At 38.6% G+C, this 14,655-nt stretch overlaps 1 protein-coding gene across 9 annotated transcripts in view; it reads left to right on the top strand.

Annotated features, from left to right (window-relative positions):
* The window catches only part of WDR7 (WD repeat domain 7), a 389,035-nt gene that overhangs the window by 243,206 nt on the left and 131,174 nt on the right, over positions 1-14,655 (top strand). The window lies entirely within an intron of this gene.

Below are 14,655 nucleotides of genomic sequence, written 5' to 3'. Positions count from 1 at the left end.
ACACATCAGCATCTTCAGAACCGTGTAATACATTTAATTGGCAAATCCCTCTCACACGGTGTTTAATGGTGTACAGATGACCAGAAAGGGTTAAGATCAGACGTGAGCCGGGGCTGCAGTGTTAGGGGAGTTTCATCTCTAGAAAAAGGCCAGTTTCTGCTTAGAAGGCCAGAGATTCACTCTGATTGGTTGGTTCCTGGAGGTGATCAGGCCTAGAGAAGGCTGATAGAAGCTGTGCATAGAACATGGTGAGAAATACGTGTCATATAAACCAGAGAAACTCCTATCTATTTCCTCCACCTTTCTGGACCTATAGAGTGTTCCGTGGACACCAAATTGTTATCAGTAGTCATGAGAAATCACTGTCCCAGAAAACAAAAATAATTTGTGTAATTGTTTGTCACCTTTTGCAGAGTCCTTCCCTCCCTATCACTTTCTAGGCTCTTACTCTGCTGTATTTTTCCTCACAGGACTTAGTACTACTCAGCATATCTATTTGTTCATTTGGTTGTTTTGTCCCAACTAGAGTGTGAGCTTCATGAGAGTACAGACTTGCTTGACCTGCACTTAGAACAGTGCCTGGTCCACAGCAGGCACTCAGGGAGTAATGAATGAAAGGATCACCCAGCTATTAGGTGCTAGAGCCAGAACTTGAACCTGGTGGTCTCTTGCTTCACAACCGCCCCCGCTTTGTCTTTGGGAACAAGACATAGAAGTATGTAGGTCATTCACGTAAAGATTCCATAGATTAATGGATTTTTGTTTTTTTACTTCTTTGACATCATAAGCCTCTGCTTCTACTATTTTACATCTTTATTGCTGACCCCCAGATTGTCAAACAATCAGCACTTTTTACCTTCCTTCAAGTGGAAAAGGGCCATATGCACTAAGTAATATCCTTTTGTTTATGGGAAGGTAAGACTCTTATTTTAGTCTGCCATCCAAAATACATGGAGTACCAAAAGCAAAATGAGATTAAATTTCACTGCATGACACAACTTAGTTAGTTTGAAACTCAGTCGAACAGAAAAAAATGTGCTTTCAATCAAGCAGCGCTGGATTTTATACTCTTCTGATTATAGGACAAGAAACAGCTACTTTCTTTGAATTAGGACTGTTTTGACTAAGCTGATATTAGATTAATGAGTTTTAAAATATCTTTGTTAAATTAACTTCCTAATTTAACAAAGTTACTTTATGCTTTTTATTAAATGAAATGATGACTTAGTTTTTATGCAATACAGGATGTAAAAAGTTTAAAAGTAGTTTTTCATAACTGTATTAATGCAAAGCATCTCGTTTTAGAAGTGTTTATTAACTATTCCATATCCATGAATAATGCACACTGCATTGGAATTATTTTTAATCAAATCAGTTACCTATCTAAAGCAAAGGAATAGAATTCTAGATGGCGCTCTGCCATCCCTGTTCTTTGATGGACATTAGCAAGTGGGAAAAGGCTTCATTCAGTGGGTTACACTTTGAAATAAGTGGCCAATCATTATTAATTCATTTTGCACTCATTGTAATGGCATAAATCATCATAAATTCATTTGGTTTAAAGTAAATATAATATGTTCTCCCACAGGAAGTTCCTTGTAATTGAGCTATTAATTAGTACATTTTTTAATATGACCTTTTTTTTCTCCTTCTCTACTCTTCAGAGCCAAGGCTAGTTAGTGGCCATTTCTTTACTCATGATTTTCTTTTAAGTATGATGAACCAGTTTATCATAACTCTTAACTAGGCCTGTTGACTGGCCTAAGAGGGACCAAAGCCCAGGAAAATGGTTACATATATTGCCTACTAGCAGGACAACAGTAATAATTGTCAATGATCTCTAAGAGCGCTTGGAAAATTCTCTGAAATGCTTTGGTTTTGTAATAATTCCAGTAAGAAAATGTCATTCTCTCTTGGTAAACATAGTTTGATTCTGGCTTCTGTTTTTTTTTTCTTCACTGTGCTTTGAACGGTGTGCTAACGTTGTTCATTGTGCTGTGGAGAAGTCAAGGTACTGTCGGGTTCAGTCTCTACCTTTGCATTAGAAATGCAAAAGGGAAAAAAAGTGGAATAGCAGTATAAAAGTATCACTTATTATCGAATAATGCTGAAAATGATACCTGGTTCTTATAGAAATATATAGCTATAGTTCTTTGTAGCTAATAAAGTGCTTTCATATAATAGGCACTTATTAAATGTAGAGTACATTAATAAAGTGAGTCTACAGTTTGTGATAAGGATACAAAAATGATCCAGGAAACAAATTCATTATTTCCTAAGTAATAGCCTCAGAGTGTGTGTGTGTGTGTGTGTGTGTGTGTGAGTGTGTGTGTGTGTGTGTGTGTGTGAGTGTGTGTGTGTGTGTGTGTTACGGCTTGTATGTTAATCTTTTAAAAGAGCGGGTCATCATAACCATCTAGATAGGGTAAACATTTTTTTAATTGACATTTTTCCTTGGTCAGTTCATGACGGGACAACAGTCATCTTGCCAAAGCAACAAGTTAGCCATTGTCAAATACTATAACCACACCTTACGTAGGCTTTATTTTGCTATCTCTATGTCAATCCTTTTCTCATTTTTAGCATTTTGCTGTTACAGCAAAGTGTAAATATTTTCTTGCAGCTTTGTGCCTTTGTAGCACTTTTAAAAAATGGTAAGATTAAAGTTGGGACACTTTAAAAAAAAAAAAAGCTTGAGATAAAAAGCTTGAAATAAAACGGCACTAAAATATGAGCTATTATTATTACTCTTGACTGCACGACAACAGAGTTGCTTTCTCAACAGCTAGAGGGTCTGAGTTAATTGTGATTTATCCAATTCTGGATTTCCGTGCTTTCTGCTTTTTAAGGAGCTTTGTTTTGATTTGATTTGTTTCCAGAGTTCTGAGCCTGTGTGCATTTTGGTAGTTCACTTGAGCATTTGGCTAGACATACAGGGTGATGGGGGTGGGTGGGTGGTGCTACGCGTTAAATTCTCACTGTAAAGCTGCCGTAGTGTCTGTACTACTTACCCATCTTACAGGTAGGAAAGGCTAATCATCTGATAACTGGGCCTTGAATATGGTCACAGATTGACTTGAATAATGCTGAATTCTGTCTGTTAACAAGTTGAGTTAGGAGCCTCTTGGCATTCTCAGTAAAGAACCAGTGACCAGTAATAGGACTTACCAGTTATGATTCTTATAGTGGGGAAGTACCCTTGCAGTTCCTCACAACAGTAAACTTACTACAAATGGCAGCTGTTTCCAAACTTTCCAATATCATGGGCCAGTAAAATTTCCAAAAATAAAATTTGGGAGTATTTAGCAGTGCTGTGTTTTATTTTGCTGAGTGCAAATACTAAAAAAATACCACTGTCTTTATCATTTTATTAAAGAAAAACCCTTTTATTCACCAAAAAAGTAGTAAGAACATAACCTTAGACTAAACACTCCTTCAAACTGAATAAATTTAGCTTCATGAAAAAGACATACTACATTGTTTGTGTTTTACCATTTCACCATAAAGCCATGGAAACTTTGCCATAGACCAGCACAGGTTTATAGCAGACCCTTGGAAATTTCTGATCTGTGCATAATTTTATTGACTCTGCTGGGCACATTCAATGTAAAGTAATTTTCAGTATTTGCCAAAGCAACAATTGTGTATTAAGTACTTACTGAACTATAAAGCACTGTGCTAAGCCTCATGCAAAAAAAAAAAAAAAAAGTTTTTTTATAAAAATTTCATATGGCCCAGGGAACTTACTCATTTAACAGATGTGGAAAGGTAATAAAATAAAATAAAAATAAATAAAATTAGCTCTGGACAATAGAATAAATGCCAAAGATGCTATATCACTGTTTGTTAAATGTATGGATAATAATTTTTCTATTAAAAAGAATAATTTCATTCTAAAGGAAGCAGGGACGGCGCAGAAATTGCCAACTACCAACCGCATACGATTCTCCTTTTACACGTGAACAAAACCTCAGAATTGTTGCAGATGGCATTGTGGTCAGATCACAAACTACATTTCCCACCCTTCTGTGAAACTAGGGGAATTATTATGTAATTTTGGCCAATGAAATGTAATCAGACTTTACAAGGGGGCTTGACTTAACTGCCACATGTCCTTATGCCCTTCAGCCTTCTACCTCTTCCTGTTGGGAAGGTGCATGCAGTGCTGGATGTGCAGTTAACCATTTTGTGGACAGGATGCAACTAAGATAGAGCCAAGACAAAGACAGGGATCTTGGTATGGCTGTAGTTAGCTATTGAACCAGTAATGGGGACCTTCTCATTGTGTGACAAAAGATAAAACATATAATTTATTGAATTTTCTGTTTTGGTAGAGTGTCATGAATAAAACATGGTTATAAAGATGTAAGTTATGTTCAGAGATGTGTTCTGGTCACATTACCCATGGCCTGGGCCACAGAAGCCTGCAGCTAACCACTTGCCTTCCATCATTCTCAGTTACATCAAACAAAACAGGAATAGATCATAGTTTTCTAAAGTCCTTTCAGTTCAAATATTCTGTGATTCTAATTAATCCATTTGGCTGGGGGTAAGTAGATCAGAATTTCCAAGGCAGTAGGTCTTGCCACCCCCATTTAACATCTTTATTGGAGTATAATTGTTTTACAATGGTGTGTTACTTTCTGCTTTATAACAAAGTGAATCAGCTATATGTATACATATATCCCCATATCTCCTCCCTCTTGCATCTCCCTCCCACCCTCCCTATCCCACCCCTCTAAGTGGTCACAAAGCACCGAGCTGATCTCCCTGTGCTATGCAGCTGCTTCCCACTAGCTATCTCTTTTCCATTTGATAGTGTATATATGTCCATGCCATGCTCTCACTTTGTCTCAGCTGACCCTCGTATCTCTCTGTGTCCTCAAGTCCATTCTCTATGTCTGCGTCTTTATTCCTGTCCTGCCCCTAGGTTCGTCAGAACCATTTTCTTTCTTTCTTTTTTTTTGTAGATTCCATATATATGTGTTAGCATACGGTATTTGTTTTTCTCTTTATAACTTACTTCACTCTGTACGACAGACTCTAGGTCCATCCACCTGACTACAAATAACTCAACTTCGTTTCTTTTTATGGCTGAGTAATATTCCATTGTATATATGTGCCACATCTTCTTTATCCATTCTTCTGTCAGTGGACACTTAGGTTGCTTTCATGTCCTGGCTATTGTAAATAGTGCTGCAGTGAACATTGTGGTACATGACTCTTTTTGAATTATGGTTTTCTCAGGGTATATGCCCATTAATGGGATTGCTGGGTCACATGGTACTTCTATCTTCAGTTTTTTGACGAACTTCCATACCTCCATATTGGCTGTATCAATTTACATTCCCACCAATGATGCAAGAGGGTTCCCTTTTCTCCACACCCTCTCCAGCATTTATTGTTTCCGGATTTTTTGATGATGGCTATTCTGACCAGTGTGAGGTGATACCTCATTGTAGTTTTGATTTGCATTTCTCTAATAATTAGTGATGTTGCACATCCTTTCATGTGTTTGTTGGCAATCTGTATATCTTCTTTGGAGAAATGTCTATTTAAATCTTCTGCCCGTTTTTGGATTGGGTTGTTGTTTTTTTGATATTGAGCTGCATGAGCTGCTTGTAAATTTTGGAGATTAATCCTTTGTCAGTTGCTTCGTTTGCAAATATTTTCTCCCATTCTGAGGGTTGTCTTTTTGTCTTGTTAATAGTTTCCTTTGCTGTGCAGAGCTTTTAAGTTTCATTAGGTCCCATTTGTTTATTTTAGTTTTTCTTTGTATTTCTCTAGGAGATGGGTCAAAAAGGATCTTGCTGTGACTTATGTCAAAGAGTGTTCTTCCTAAGTTTTCCTCTAAGAGTTTTACAGTATCTAGGCTTAAATTTAGGTCTTTAATTCATTTTGAGTTTAATTCATTTTGAGTTTATTTTTGTGTATGGTATTCAGTATTCTAATTTCATTCTTTTGCATGTAGCTGTCCAGTTTTCCCAGCACCACTTAATGAAGAGGCTGTCTTTTCTCCATTATATATTCTTGCCTCCTTTATCAAAGATAAGCTGACCATAGGTGCATGGGTTTATCCCTGGCCTTGCTATCCTGTTCCGTTGATCTATTATTTCTGTTTTTGTGCCAGTACCATACTGTCTTGATTACTGTAGCTTTGTAGTATAGTCTGAAGTCAGGGAGCCTGATTCCTCCAGCTCTGTTTTTCTTTCTCAAGATTTCTTTGGCTATTTGGGGTCTTTTGTGTTTCCATACAAACTGTGAAATTTTGTGTTCTAGTTCTGTGAAAAATGCTGTTGTTACTTTGACAGGGATTGCATTGAATCTGTAGATTGCCTTGGGTAGTATAGTCATTTTCACAATGTTGATTCTTCCAATCCAAGAACATGCTATATCTCTCCATCTGTTTGTATCATCTTTAATTTCTTTCATCAGTGTCTTCTATTTCTGCATACAGGTCTTTTGTCTCCTTAGGTAGGTTTATTCCTAGGTATTTTATTCTTTTTGTTGCAATGGTAAATGGGAGTGTTTCCTTAATTTCTCTTACAAATTTTTCATCATTACTGTATAGGAATGCAAGAGATTTCTGTGCATTCATTTTGTATCCTGCTGCTTTACCAAATTCATTGATTAGCTCTAGTAGTTTTCTGGTAGCATCTTTAGGATTCTCTGTGGATAGTATCATGTCATCTGCAGACAGTGACAGCTTTACTTCTTCTTTTCCAATTGGATTCCTTTTATTTCCTTTTCTTCTCTGATTGCTGTGGCTAAACTTCCAAAGTGATGTTGAATAATAGTGGTGAGAGTGGACATCCTTGTCTTGTTCCTGTACTTAGAGGAAATGGTTTCAGTTTTTCACCATTGAGAATGATGTTGGCTGTGGGTTTGCTATATAGGGCCTTTATTATGTTGAGGTAAGTTCCCTCTCTATGCCTCTTTTCTGGCTTGTTTTTATCATAAATGGGTGTTGAATTTTGTCAAAAGCTTTTTCTGCATGTATTGAGATGATCATATGGTTTTTATCCTTCAGTTTCTTAATATGGTTTATCACATTGGTTGATTTCTGTATATTTAAGAATCCTTGCATTCCTGGTATAAACCCCACTTGATCATGGTGTATGCTCCTTTTAATGTGCTGCTGGATTCTGTTTGCTAGTATTTTGTTGAGGATTTTTGCATCTATGTTCATCAGAGATATTGGCCTGTAGTTTTCTTTTTTTGTGGCATCTTTTTCTGGTTTTGGTATCACGGTGATGGTGGCCTCTTAGAATGTGTTTGGGAGTGTTCCTCCCTCTGCTATATTTTGGAAGAGTTAGAGAAGGATAGGTCTTAGCTCTTCTCTAAATGTTTGATAGAATTTGCCTGTGGAGGCATCTGGTCCTGGACTTTTGTTTGTTGGAAGATTTTTAATCACACTTTCAATTTCAGTGCTTGTGATTGGTCTGTTTATATTTTATATTTCTTCCTGATTCAGTCTTGGAAGGTTGTGCTTTTCTAAGAATTTGTCCATTTCTTCCAGGCTGTCCATTTTATTGGCATATAGTTGCTTGTAATAATCTCTCGTGATCCTTTGTAGTTTTGAAGTGTCAGGTGTTACTCTTCCTTTTTCATTTCTAATTCTATTGATTTGAGTCTTCTCCCTTTTTTCTTGATGAGTCTGGCTAATGGTTTATCATTATTGTTTATCTTCTTAAAGAACCAGCTTTCAGTTTTATTGATCTTTGGTATCAGTTCCTTCATTTCTTTTTCATTTATTTCTGATATGATCTTTATGAATTCTTTCCTTCTGCTAATTTTGGGTTTTTTTTGTCCTTATTACTCTGTTTGCTTTAGGTGTAAGTTTAGGTTGTTTATTTGAGATATTTCTTGTTTCTTGAGGTAGGATTGTATTGCTATAAACTTCCCTCTTAGAACTGCTTTTCCTGCATCCCATAGGTTTGGGGTCGTCAAGTTTTCATTGTCATTTGTTTCTAGGTATTTTTTGATTTCCTCTTTGATTTCTTCAGTTACCTCTTGGTTATTTAGTAGTGTATTGTTTAGCCTCCATGTATTTGTATTTTTTAGTTTTTTTCCTGTAATTGATATCTAGTCTCATAGCGTTGTGGTTGGAAAAGATACTTGATACGATTTCAATTTTCTTAAATTTACCAAGGCTTGATTTGTAACCCAGGACATGATTTATCCTAGAGAATGTTCCATGAGCACTTTTGAAGAAAGTGTAATCTGCTGTTTTTAGATGGAATGTCCTATGAATATCAATTAGGTCCATCTTGTTTAATGTGTCATTTAAAGCTTTTGTTTCCTTATTTATTTTCATTTTGGATGATCTGTCCATTGGTGAAAGTGGGGTGTTAAACTCCCCTACTATGATTGTGTTAATGTCGATTTCCCCTTTTATGGCTGTTAGCATTTGCCTTATGTATTGAGGTGTTTCTATGGTGGGTGCATAAATATTTACAATTGTTATATCTTCTTCTTGGATGGATCCCTTGATCATTATGTAGTGGCCTTCTTTGTCTCTTGTAATAGTCTTTGTTTTAAAGTCTATTTTGTCTGATATGAGAATTGCTGCTGCAGCTTTCTTTTGATTTCCATTTGCATGGAATATCTTTTTCCATCCCCTCGCTGTCAGTCTGTATGTGTCCCTAGGTCTGAAGTGGGTGTCTTGTAGACAGCGTAAGTATGGGTCTTGTTTTTGCATCCATTCAGCCGGTCTGTGTCTTTTGGTTGGAGCATTTAATCCCTTTACATTTAAGGTAGTTATCGATATGTATGTTTCTATTACCATTTTTTTAATTGTTTTGTTATTGTAAGTCTTTTTCTTCTCTTGTTTTTCCTGCCTAGAGAAGGTCCTTTAGCATTTATTGTAGAGCTGGTTTGGTGGTGCTGAATTCTCTTAACTTTTGCTTGTCTGTAAATGTTTTAATTTCTCTGTTGAATTTGAATGAGATCCTTGCTGGGTAGAGTAATCTTGGTTGTAGGTTTTTCCCTTTCATCACTTTAAATATGTCCAAGCCACTCCCTTCTGGCTTGCAGTTTCTGCTGAAAGATCAGCTGTTAACCTTATGGGGATTCCCTTGTATGTTATTTGTTGCTTTTCCCTTGCTGCTTTTAATATTTGTTCTCTGTATTTAATTTCTGATAGTTTGATTAATCTGTGTCTTGGCATGTTTCTCCTTGGATATATCCTGTATGGAACTGTCTGTGCTTCCTGGACTTGACTGACTATTTCCTTTCCCATGTTAGGGAAGTTTTCAACTGTAATCTCTTCAAATATTTTCTCAGTCCCTTTCTTTTCTCTTCTTCTGGGACCCCTATAATTCGATTGTTTGTGTGTTTAATGTTGTCCCAGAGGTCTCTGAGACTGTCCTCAATTGCTTTCATTCTTTTTTCTTCATTCTGCTCTGTGGTAGTTATTTCCACTATTTTATCTTCCAGGTCACTTATCCATTCTTCTGCCTCAGTTATTCTGCTATTAATTCCTTCTAGAGAATTTTTCATTTCATTTATTGTGTTGTTCATCATTGTTTGTTTGCTCTTTAGTTCTCCTGGGTCCTTGTTAAACGTTTCTTGTATTTTGTCTATTCTATTTCCAAGATTTTGGATCATCTTTACTATCATTACTCTGAATTCTTTTTCAGGTACACTGCCTATTTCCTCTTCATTTGTTTGGTCTGGTGGGTTTTTACCTTGCTCCTTCATCTGCTGCATATTTCTCTGTCTTCTCATTTTGTTTAACTTACTGTGTTTGGGGTCTCCTTTTTGCAGGCTGCAGGTTTGTAGTTCCCATTGTTTTTGGTGTGTGCCCCCAGTGGGTGAGGTTGGTTCAGTGGCTTGTGTAGGCTTCCTGATGGAGGGGACTGGTTCCTGTGTTCTAGTCGGTGGGGCTGGATCATTCTTTTCTGATGGTCAGGGCCACATCTGGTGGTGTGTTTTGGGATGTCTGTGAACCTAGTATGATTTTAGGCAGCCTCTCTGCTAATGGGTGGGGTTGTGTTTCTCTCTTGCTAATTGTTTGGCATGGGGCATCTGGCACTGGATTTTGCTGGCCGTTGGGTGGAGCTGGGTCTTAACTTTGAGACAGAGATCCCTGGGAGAGCTCTCACTGATTGATTTTACGTGGGACTGGGAGGTCTCTGTTGGTCCAATGTTCTGAACTCGACTTTCCCATCTCAGAGTCTCAGGCCTGAGCACCAAGATCCTGTCAGCCACACAGCTCAGAAGAAAAGGGAGGAAAAAGGAAAGAAAAAGAATAATAATAAAGTTTTTAAAAGTTTTTAATATAAAAATTATTTAAATGAAAAATAATAATAATTATAAAAAAAGGAAGAGAGCAACCAAACCAATAAACAAACCCACCAATGATAACAAGTGCTAAAGATTAAACTAAGATAAACATAAAAATCAGAAACAAATCAGTCGCAGACAGCAAACCCCAAGTCTACAATTGCTCCCGAAGTCCACCGCCACAATTTTGGGATGACTCGTTGTCTATTCAGGTATTCCACAGGTGCAGGGTACATCAAGTTGATTGTGGAGATTTAATACACTGCTCCTGAGCCTGCTGGGAGGGACTTCCCTTTCTCTTCCTTGTTTGCACAGCTCCCGGGGTTCAGCTTTGGGTTTGGCCCCGCCTCTATATGTAGGTCACCCTCTGGCATCTGTTCCCCACCCAGACAGGATGTGGTTAGAGTGGCAGCTTATTAGGGGGCTGTGGCTCACTCAGGCCGTGGTTCGGGGCGGGGCGGAAGGTGTATGGAGTGCGGGGTGAGCCTGCGGCGGCAGCAGCCAGCATAAAGTTGCAACAGCCCGAGGTGCGCCGTGTGTTCTTCCAGGGACGTTGTCCCTGGCTCACGGGACCCTGGCGGTGGCGGGCTGCACAGGCTCCCGGGAGGGGAGGTGTGGAGAGTGACCTGTGCTTGCACACAGGCTTCTTGGTGGTGGCAGCAGCAGCCTTAGCGTTTCATGCCCGTCTCTGGGGTCTGCGCTGGTAGCCGCGGCTCGTGCCCATCTCTGGAGCTCGTTTAGGCGGTGCTCTGAATCCCCCCTCTTGCGCACCCTGAAACAATGGTTTCTTGCCTCTTTGGCAGGTCCAGACCTTTTCCCGGACTCCCTCCCGGCTAGCTGTGGTGCACTAGCCCCCTTCAGGTTGTGTTCACGCAGCCAACCCCAGTCCTCTCCCTGGGATCCAACCTCCGAAGCCCGAGCCTCAGCTCCCAGCCCCCGCCTGCCCCAGCGGGTGAGCAGACAAGCCTTTCGGGCTGGTGAGTGCTGGTCGGCCCCAGCACTGTATGGGAATCTCTGTACGGGAATCTCTCTCCTTTGCCCTCTGCACCCGTGTTGCTGCGCTCTCCTCTGTGGCTCCAAAGCTCCCCGCCCCCCACCCACTGCCTGCCTCTGCCAGTGAAGGGGCTTCCTAGTGTGTAGAAAGTTTTCCTCCTTCACAGCTCTGTCCCAGAGGTGCAGGTCCCATCCCTATTCTTTTCTCTCTGTTTTTTCTTTTGCGCTACCCAGGTACGTGGGGAATTTCTTGCCTTTTGGGAGGTCTGAGGTCTTCTGCCAGCATTCAGTAGGTGTTCTGTAGGAGTTGTTCCACGTGTAGATGTATTTTTGATGTATTCGTGGGGAAGAAGGTGATCTACACATCTTAATTCCTCCATCTTGAAGGTCCCGTTGTTCTTGCCCCTTTCTAATCATGACAGCCTAAATGTTGATCTTTCTAAAATGAAAATCTAATCAAACCCCTCATTTGCTTAAAACTTTCCAGTTGTTCCCCATTGTCACCAGAATGAACAAACTCTTAGCATGGCATATAAGGCCCTTTGTGATCAGGCTCTAATAACCTGTGCTGTCGCGTGTCTCACAGTTATATTTCATCCACCTCGTCCTCTTCCCTCTTGTCCATCGCCCCAACCTCTTCTCTTTCCACCGACGAACTTTCCAGCCATATTGAACTATGTGTAATCTGTTGGTCTGGTCGTGTTCTCTCTCATCTGATAGTCTTTAGACATGCCTTTCTCTCTGCCTAGAATGTTTTCTTTCCATACTCCTCTCCTGTGAGTGACCAAGTTTTACTTAGTCTTTAGGGTTTTGTATAGAGGCCACCTTTCCCTGGAAGCCTTCTTATATCCCTAAGATTGGGTTAAGCGTCCCTTTTAGGTTCTATCTTGATACCTTGTGCTTATAAATGTTCTAACATTCCTCATAATATATTCAAATTACCTGTTTTCTCACCTATATCCTGAGCTACAGTGAATTTTCCTGAGGGAAAGAACTGAGTATTGTTCTCTTGTGTTTCCCCAGCATTTAGTATAATATCAATATAACAATACTCTATAAACAGTTCCTCAGTGAATCTTTGGATGGAAAGTTTGGGACCAAATTGTGGAAAGTGTTGAGTGACTATCAGGCCAATTTGTTGAACTTCTTAATACTGCCACCAGGAGAGTCTTTTACAAAGGACTCAATCGTGATGGCAGGTGGTAGCATCCTTCTCCATCTTGGTTACTCAGTGAGGCAATATTCCCCAATTGTGCAGTAGTGGGGCACTTACATAACATAAGTAAATATGTGCCTTTGTACAAAATTAGATTCTATCTTGAAGAGATTAAAATACAGCCTTTATTGGGTACCTAAGATTTAAGAAAAGTTCTGAGAGATAAAACTTAAAATTCATAAAATTCCGTCACGAGATTTTTTTCTGTTAATAGAGAAGTGCTATCATTGTCTTAATTTTAGCTTTTTCATCACCTTGGCCCATATTGCAGAGCACCTATATTATATGGAGCGACTTCCTAGATGTCAAGAATAACAGGAAAGTGGTAGATATTCTTGACAGTTTGAAATATCATTCTGGCAAACTGGGGCCAGGAGCTGCGTTAGAAGTGTACGTGCAGTAAAGGCAGGTCTCTTATCCATTTTAGGTCCATAATGTGTGCAAAGCATTGTGCTTGGTGGTTTGGGAGATGCAGAGTTATATGAAACATACTTCCTACCCTCAAGGAGCTAACAAACTTGCTGAGGAGAAGGGAAATGCACCAAAATGCTTATATTTAAAGATAACTTGTGAGAAGAGACACATAGGTACTGGCAGAAAATAGAGCATTGGATCTCTTTCTTTCAAGGGGTTTACATTTTTATGATCCACAAACTTGGAACTTTACATATTATATTTACATAGCTAAGTATGAGAGTAAAATTTTCAAATACATGTATGAATGAAGTATGAATTTCTACATGTTTTTCTCAAGGAGGCTTTCCATATCTGTGTACCTTTTTCGTTTACGGCAGGAGTTGTTAACCCAAGGTCCGTGGCCTCCTTGACATCTTTCTGCAGAATTTGGTGGATATGTATGTATATATAGTTTCCTGAGGAAAGGACTGATGGCTTTCAACAGATTCTTTTTATTTTATTTTTTTATCTTTTAAAAACATTCTATTAGAATCTTTAAGGATTCTGTGACTGAGAAGAAATTCAGAACCACTGTATAGAGAGTGCGTTCACAGACTTGTCTCCGCTTTACAATATCTTTCTTTTCACCCCCATTTCAATCCGTTCTCATTTAACAATTGGCTATAGCATAGCCAATGAGTAAATGCTTTTATTTGTTGAGTGAATTAAATTAAAGTTTATATGCCATGTTCTTAATTTTAAAAACAGACAAGTTCAACATGTTATTCAGAATGAGCCCTGACTGCCCTTCACTGAACACATGCCAGTGAGGGCACCTGGCAGTACACTTCATTGTTTAATTCATTTAACACTCTGGCCCTTCATGAGTGATAGCTATTATTATCCCCATTTTACAGACAAGGAAGCTGAGACTCACTGAGTATCTTCCTAAGCCTGCCCCCTAGTAAGTTATAAAATCAGTTAATACTCTGTCTTGAATCTGAAGCCTCTGTTCCCTTTAACTAGTATGTTATACAGTAATATGATTTATAAACTGTTTTGTTTCTTCCCCTCAAAAACCAAACAAACAAAAAACCCTCTTCTACGTTGCAGTTTGTTCTTGACAATCCCTGGTGTTTTGTGTTTTTTTAATGTCAAAATGCCTTTGGCAGTAGATGAGCTTTTGTAGCTTAATGACCATTGGCTTAGGTATACAAACGGTTAGCTTGATCTTCAACATAAAGGAATACATATTAATTAAAATCTAGATCATTTCATCAGATTTAGAAGTAATATTGAGCTATTTTTAAAATTGCGTGACAAACTTATGTGAAGAATTTACCAGTACTTGACGTCATTGTCTGCTATTGGTACACCAGAATGTGGAGGAACAAATATGCTTGTCTGGGGCAGTGGCGGTGTGGAGTGGAGACTTTTGAAAACTACACATTCTACCTTCTCCATCGCTCATCCCTGTTGATAATCATTGCCTGTGATGAGAAGTGTTATTGATGAAGCATTTCGCATATGAATTCTGTTAGATGCAGAAGAAAGATGAAGAAATACCATCTTACATTATTTGGAAGCATCTTCATTTTGCAGAATGCTGAGTAGGGAGAAACATTGTTTGGAAGTTTAGAATCACTATTATGTTTTGAAATTATATACACTTATTTAAATATAGTTATTATGTAATTACAACACTTTAGAATATGGTATAAAATATTGTAGCCTAACTTATCTCTTTAAAGTACATGGCTAAA

Source organism: Orcinus orca, chromosome 15, assembly GCF_937001465.1.
Source record: "Orcinus orca chromosome 15, mOrcOrc1.1, whole genome shotgun sequence".
NCBI lineage: Eukaryota > Metazoa > Chordata > Mammalia > Artiodactyla > Delphinidae > Orcinus > Orcinus orca.
Note: the sequence above shows the minus strand (reverse complement) of the source record. Positions and strands in the feature narration are given on the sequence as shown.